General features: G+C 40.1%; 1 protein-coding gene across 2 annotated transcripts in view; it reads right to left on the reverse strand.

Annotated features, from left to right (window-relative positions):
* The window catches only part of MICAL-like (protein), a 141798-nt gene extending 134759 nt beyond the window's left edge, over positions 1-7039 (reverse strand). The window contains exons 1-2 of one of the 2 annotated variants that reach the window (XM_070130583.1): positions 7023-7039; positions 4215-4353 (exon numbers count right to left, since the gene is read on the reverse strand). The gene's annotated coding sequence lies outside the window, so the exon portion shown is untranslated. Of the gene's footprint in view, positions 1-4214; positions 4354-6959 lie in introns of both variants that reach the window. The other variant, XM_070130526.1, reaches the window with a different exon arrangement.
* Between the last annotated feature and the right edge of the window lie 461 nt (positions 7040-7500).

The following is a 7500-nucleotide window of genomic DNA, read 5'->3' on the forward strand; positions in this document are numbered from 1 at the left end:
GAAAGAAAAGATCTATTTCTCTATATATCTATCTACCTATAGCCCTATCGACCTACCTATCTATCGGTCTGTCTATCGACTATCTATGGACTTACCTATCTATCAACCTACCTACCTATCTATAGACCTACCTATCTATCTATAGACCTACCTATCTATCTATAGACCTACCTACCTATCTATAGACCTACCTATTTCATCGACCTATCTATCTTTGACCTTACCTACCTATCTATTTACGTATCCGTCAACGCAGGCCTTTCAGTCCATCTACCTATTTATGCACCTACATGTCAGCTTATCAGTGTACCTGCCTATCCATCTACTTACACACCTATAAATCCATCTATCCGTCTATATCCATCTAACCTACGTCTATCTCTCTATCCCTCCAACCAACGTGTATCAATTTACATATCTTCGTTGGAACGTACACGCCAAGCTCACGTGTGCGGTCGAGAAAAAAAAATAATAATAATAAAAATAAAAATAAAATAAAAAAGAGTGATCACAGCCCAGAGGACACGATATGTTATTATGCTGATTTAAAATGGGACTCATTAAACTGTCCCTCAACCTTGGGGTTCGTTTTACCTTTTTTTTCTGGTGCTCTCATTAACCCTTCCATTTATTCTTTTGCCCTTCTTTTTCAATCCTTCACTTACTTCCCCCTCCCCCCCGTCTTCCACCACCCCATCCTCCACCCCCACCACCACCCCATTCACATACCCATCCTCCGCCCATACCCGCAACCCCGTGCGCCTCACACTGCCTTCTCCGGTAAACAAATCTCGGAGCAGCGACCAACTTCCGAACCGATAATCAACAACAGCACCGAAAAAAACATCCGAAAGCCGACAACCGACAACAGCACCGAAAAAACAGCCGAGAACCGACAATAGCACCGAATACCGAACCGACAGCAGCACCGAAAACCGACTACCGAGACAACCGAACGAGCCAGGAGGAGGTCGAGGATGCAACAACAAACCCAACGAGCGAGCGAAACGAGGCAGCGACACCGACACCCAATGCGCAGCGGCCGAGGAAACCCGACCCCGCCGCTGGGAATCGCTCTCTCTCTCTCTCTCGACTACTGAGGATCCCGACCGACCGCCGCTCCTGATCGCGTTTGCTTGTTTCGGTGGGGAAGGGGGAAGGGGAAGGGGAAGGGGAAGGGGAAGGGGAAGGAAGGGGAAGGGAAGGGGAAGGGGATGGAGAAGGGAAGGGGATGGAGAAGAGGAAAGGGGGAGTCGAGGGGGAAAGGGGAAGGGAAGGGGAAGGGAAGGGGAAGAGGGAGTCGAGGGGAAAAGGGGAAGGATAGGGAAGGGGAAGGAGAAGGGGGAGGGGGAGGGGAGGGGAGGGGGAGGGGGAGGGGAAGGGGAAGGGGATGGGGATGGGGATAGGGAGGAGGGAGGGAGGGAGGAGGGAGGGAGGAGGGAGGGAGGGTGGGAGAGAGAGAGGAGGGAGGGAGAGAGAGAGAGGGAGGGGAGAGAGAGAGAGAGAGGGAGGGAGGGAGGGAGGGAGGGAGGGAGGGAGGGAGGGAGGGAGGGAGGGAGGGAGGGAGGGAGGGAGGGAGGGAGGGAGGGAGAGGAGGGAGAGAAGGAGAGAAGGAGAGAGAGAGAGAAGAGAGAGAGAGAGAGAAGGAGAGAGAGAGAGAAGAGAGAGAGAGAGAGAGAGAGAGAGAGAGAGAGAGAGAGAGAGAGAGAGAGAGAGAGAGAGAGAGAGAGAGAGAGAGAGAGAGAGAGAGAGAGAGAGAGAGAGAGAGAGAGAGAGAGAGAGAGAGAGAGAGAGAGAGAGAGAGGGGGAGGAGGGGGGAGGAGGGAGGGAGGGGGGGAGGGAGGGAGGGAGGGAGGGAGGGAGGGAGGGAGGGAGGGAGGGAGAGAGGGAGGGAGAGAGGGAGGGAGAGAGGGAGGAGAGAAGGAGAAGGAGAGAGGGAGGGAGAGAGAGAAGAGGGAGGGAGAGAAGGAGAGAGGGAGGGAGAGAAGGAGAGAAGGAGAGAAGGAGAGAAGGAGAGAAGGAGAGAGGGAGGGAGAGGGGAGAGAGGAGAGAGAGGAGAGAGGGAGAGAGACAGAGAAGGAGATAGAGGAGAGAGGGAGATAGAGGAGATAGAGGAGAGAGGGAGAGAGGAGGGAGGGAGGGAGGGAGGGAGAGGAGGAGAGGAGAGGGAGAGAGAGAGAGAGAGAGAGAGAGAGAGAGAGAGAGAGAGAGAGAGAGAGAGAGAGAGAGAGAGAGAGAGAGAGAGAGAGAGAGAGAGAGAGAGAGAGAGAGAGAGAGAGAGAGAGAGAGAGAGAGAGAGAGAGAGAGAGAGAGAGAGAGAGAGAGAGAGAGAGAGAGAGAGAGAGAGAGAGAGAGAAGAGAGAGAGAGAGAGAGAGAGAGAGAGAGAGAGAGAGCGAGAGAGAGAGAGAGAAAGAGAGGGAGAGGGAGAGAGAGAGAGAGAGAGAGAGAAACATCACCAACAATTACTATTAATCATCATCATAACCATCATCACCCAATAAGGAGGAAAAAATAAAAATAATAAAATTAACAATGCCATATATAAACAATGGCAGTAATAACAATAGTAATCTAAGTAACATAATTAACATAAATAATCTCAAAATGTCAGGAAATTACTAATAGCAATTACACCACAATCATTTTACATAGAAATATACATAATACATGCCTGACACAATATCTTTCTGTTGTCATATATATCACAGGCATAAGAATCTAGCAAGACTATACAAGTCAACTAAAACTTTATTATTAACTAGACATAAGTCACAAGCAAATACAAAAAAATATGCCAGTATATACTCTTGTGTAAAGAATAACTCTTGCAAAGTGAGAAATGCAACATCTCTCATGAATGCAATAAGTTAACATAGGGGCTAAACATAAAATCTGTGTACAAAACAAAGCAAAATTTCTTTACAAACTGCACCCACACCTTCTGTTTCCAGAATTAACAAGGAGGAACAATGTTAAACTAATAATCACATTCCCTTACCCTTCTCACAAACCATGTCATACATACATATAAAATATTTTTAACATTTTCTTTTGCTTCCTGAAATAGGCTATATTACTATATGTTATTTATTTCCACAGAAGCAAACAACTACATGTAAGTGCAGGAATGACTATATATACATAATAACCAAAATACTCTGATTCATATATTTTTACCAATGCTTAAAATAGACATTCATCCACCTAGAATTCCCAGAAATAATCAAAAGATCCAAATTATCGGAACTGTTCTAGGCATGACGACTTCCAAGAATAACGTGGAACTCCACTCAGGATCCTGTCCTTAGCGTAACACACCAAAGGATAATTATTTAGATGGAAAGGGTTGGAGGGAAGGTAGTCAGGTGGAAAGGAGCGGGGGAGAATTCACTCTGGTGGAACAAATGGGGGTGGCTTGGGATGGGGTATGGGAGGGGGGAAGGAAGGTGGAAGCGGGGAGGGGAGGTGCTAAGGTTGAGTAATTTTGGAGGAGGGGAAGAAGGGAGAACAGGAAGATGGAATGAAGAAGGGATAAGAGGAAGGCAGGATTGGGGGAACAGAGAGAGGAAATATGGAAGACTGGACAAGGGTAACAGTAAGAGAGGAAAGATCATAGGAAGAAGGGAAGGAGGATAAGTGGAAGAGGAAATAACAAGTGGAGAAAAAGAGGGAAGAAGAATAAGGGCCAGGGTTCAATTAAATGAAACCGAAAGAACAAAAAAAATAAATAAATAAATAAAGTTTTAAATGTTGCATATGTTAGAAATTCCAGCTTATCATGTTTTCTGAACTATACATCCTTGTTTTTCTACCTATACATCCACCCTTTTTTTCCTTATCAGGACATAACATATAGGTTTATCAGGATTTCAAATATATGAAAACTGAAAAAGCACTCATTAGAAGACAGTAAAAGGCATCATACTATCCTTTTTACTTCTTGGGCCATAAATGGAAGACTAAAACATGAAGCATCACATACAATTTACCGAAGGCAACAACTACACATAAATAAGTAATCAAATAAAGAAAAATAATAACAACAATAATAAAAAAAAAAAAAAAAAAATCAGCTACATACTGTATTTGTTCTGCCATTATTCAGGATTAGCTTCTAAATCTTGGAAGTAGAGAAGAACTATGATCTAGGCTACAACACCAGATATAAAATTTAATGGAAACATATGCTGGGAAAAACTATTAGGACACTTACCTTTCCCGGGTGGTGTCAAAATTCCCGTGACATCTTCATGGGTCTTCTTTTCCTGGAGAGTTTATTTGATCTATATGACCGGCAGCCGGTCAGCAGTAATCTAATCATTAATTTTCAGGGTCCTATAATTTTTAATTTTCTATAAAGAGTAATAGAAAATTCTTAAGAATACATTATGTTCATATTTTATCAAAAATGAGAATAAATGATTTTAAGATTTAAAAAAAGGTTTTAAAATAAAATTACAAGGAATCCTTTTGTGGTAAATGAAAAAAGGGAAAAATATCATTGTTTTGTATTCATCAAGCCCTCCTTAGCCAAAACTCTTTTCCATTGATGTACACTACATTAATTATAATTTCCTTTTCATTCTAAGTTTTAAATGTGATAAGAAATAGAGTAACTTCTGTGAAATGGTTATTAAGTATAGAACATCCAATAGTATACAGACAAAGCCTATGTGATATTCAAAATAAAATATAGTGTAAAGAGAATTCCTTGGTACAGGATGGCAAATAGATTGATATTTTCCTCTTCAAATTCAAAATCACAAAGGATGTGGTTTACTGCTAATCATATAGCATAATGAAACTGCTGACATACTTCTGGTCACATAGATGCTTCCTGGATTTAGCTTTTTATATAATTTTCTCCCACAATATTACTGCCTCAAAATCCAGTCTGCTTATCAGTATCTACAATACTACAGTAAAGATAAAGGTTGAAAATAAGAAGCAATCTTTCATATGTCATAAATTTCAATGAAGTATTGTATTGCTTTGGTTAGTGTGTTTCTGGTAGAAACTTTCAAATGTTACATCATTCACCCCCTTTTTAAAGTTTGGCATTTCATTTAGTTATGCACTAATAATGCCCTTTTACCTAGCCTGCAGTATTATTACACCCTTAAGGGAGCAGGGTTTTTAACAGCAATGAGTGGGATGATTATACAAAATAGCCAAAATACCTTAAAGTCATCACTCAGTGACAATTCACTTATTGTATCAAGCTTTCTCTGGTGAAAAATGCACTGTTTTCTAAAGCTGAGCATCTTTCCAAGTCTTTCTTTTACACTTTTCAGTTTTCCTTTGCAATTTCACCTTACACCACAATTTCCCTGACATGCTTTACACCCTTCCAGTGATTGGCATGAAATTTGAAATCTATTCTGATTCTTAATCAACTTTCTTCATGCCACTGATTTAATATATATTCTATTGGATCCTAAACTGAATACTATCAACTTTCAGTTGTAATGACCTATTTACCATTGTAATATTTCTAAACTGAATTCTGATTATCGTCATAAAGGACTTCATACAGTGAAAGAGAAAAGGCATTTGGACATTCATATATGCATATTATATATCATTTCAACATAGAGAGGCTTCTATTGTACACTTCCCTGGAAATTTTCAATGAACCTTACTAGTACCTATTTTTAATTTTACCCTTTTTGGCCATATCAATCAACTGTTTGACCCTATGCCATAGACAAATAAATGTTTACCATATTTACAGCATATGCATTGGGAAAATACAGCTCAAAGAACTCCTTTACAATTTAACAAGGGATAAAACAGTCCAAGTTCTATCTTGCCAGAATACATGTGTTCAAAGTATGATAATCTATGCTAGGACACGAAGCACAGAGACTGATCACTGAAATTTGCACGACTATCAAGCCGGCCTTCAGATGTATTAAACTTGGTATTTAATCATAGATCACTGAGTCTTTAGTGGGTTTGGATAGAACACAGCCAACATAATTATAAGAAAACATTTCATTTGATAGCCATACTTGATATCTTCTAAACATTTGAACTAGCTTATCTTCACAATTCTATAAAAAAAATAAAATAAAAAATAAAATCACTTAACAAAAATACTATCAATTTTGGTGTCAATGAATTTTGCCTACATTTGCTGTTCACTGATGAGACACAGTAATTTTAGTCCCACATACAAAACTACTATATCAGGGGTAGTGCCAGTCTGTCTTCCCAGATTATGCATAATGGAGATTTGCTTGCTTTTGCTATAGCATTACAGGTGCAGAAGCCATAGTAAAATTTGACAGTACACAATATTCATAGCAAAAGCTATCAGTTGGTGTTTTGCCGCCTCTCATGAACCTTCCTATCGAATCGAGTATAAGGCCATGAAATTCTTTGGAAATCACACATGAATCTGTACTTCTATGATGAAATTGATTTAGGATTAATCTTCTCCCTTCCCTAGGTATTAGGGCCAATATCCTTGCCCAAGTTGGTTCTACTAGAATATTACTCCTATATCTAGACAAACACTATATGCAATTTGATGATAAAAAATTCACTGATATAATCAATGCACACCTCTTGTACAGAATGACACATATCTCAATACAACTATAAACCCAAGCACCTGAACATATTCCAAAACATGAGAAGTTACCAGACGGTTTCTACCACTTGACCACAGTCTTCATATGGTAAAGGGAACTGTATTATCCGTCTAAATTTACCCATTAATATTAATATACTAATTAAGTATTGCCAATTACGGCACATTTCTAATTCATAATTCGACGTGAACTCTTCAAATAACCTCATAAATACGAGTTCAAACCTAAAAGTGGGCAGGGTTAAGAAGACGAGGCAAATTGTGGCGTAATTCGCTTAAAAAGGAAACCAAACTGTCCAGAATGGCTCACACGTCACTGCGCTAACTACACACCGCACTTTCGTAAAATCGCATACGCACTTTTGACACAAAATAGCAAAGATATTTCCACTTATAACTCGTCCCTCATGTCACTCTGTTTACCTTCTGAATCCCACACTGCAGCGTTGCCAATTCGTGACGTTTACAAGAGGCTGGATAGCGAAAAAGTGTTATTTTGGAGCAAAAGCCGCTATATATGAGCGCACAAGGTATGTGTATTTAGTAGGAAATTTAACTTTGATTTAGAACTCTTTGATATTACGAGGCTCGCACAAGAAGATATTAGTCATTCTAAGAGTTGAAGAAATCTAGGGATGACAAAAATATTATCTAGTTATTCGCAGTTCAGAAAAATTGCCAGTCGCTCTTTAGCCATTAGATAAAAAGAAAGCTTCCGTATGTTATCACTGATAGCCAGATAACAGTGTTGGTTTATCATCACGGGATAGAAAAAGGAACATAAAGATAAGCAAATCTATATAGCTAATGATTCTATATATCATCATCACATTTGATAAGTAACATGATTCATTCTATCGTAAAAGACAATGGGAAACACAATTTGGAATGATAAATGATA

This window comes from Penaeus vannamei, chromosome 1, assembly GCF_042767895.1.
Source record: "Penaeus vannamei isolate JL-2024 chromosome 1, ASM4276789v1, whole genome shotgun sequence".
NCBI lineage: Eukaryota > Metazoa > Arthropoda > Malacostraca > Decapoda > Penaeidae > Penaeus > Penaeus vannamei.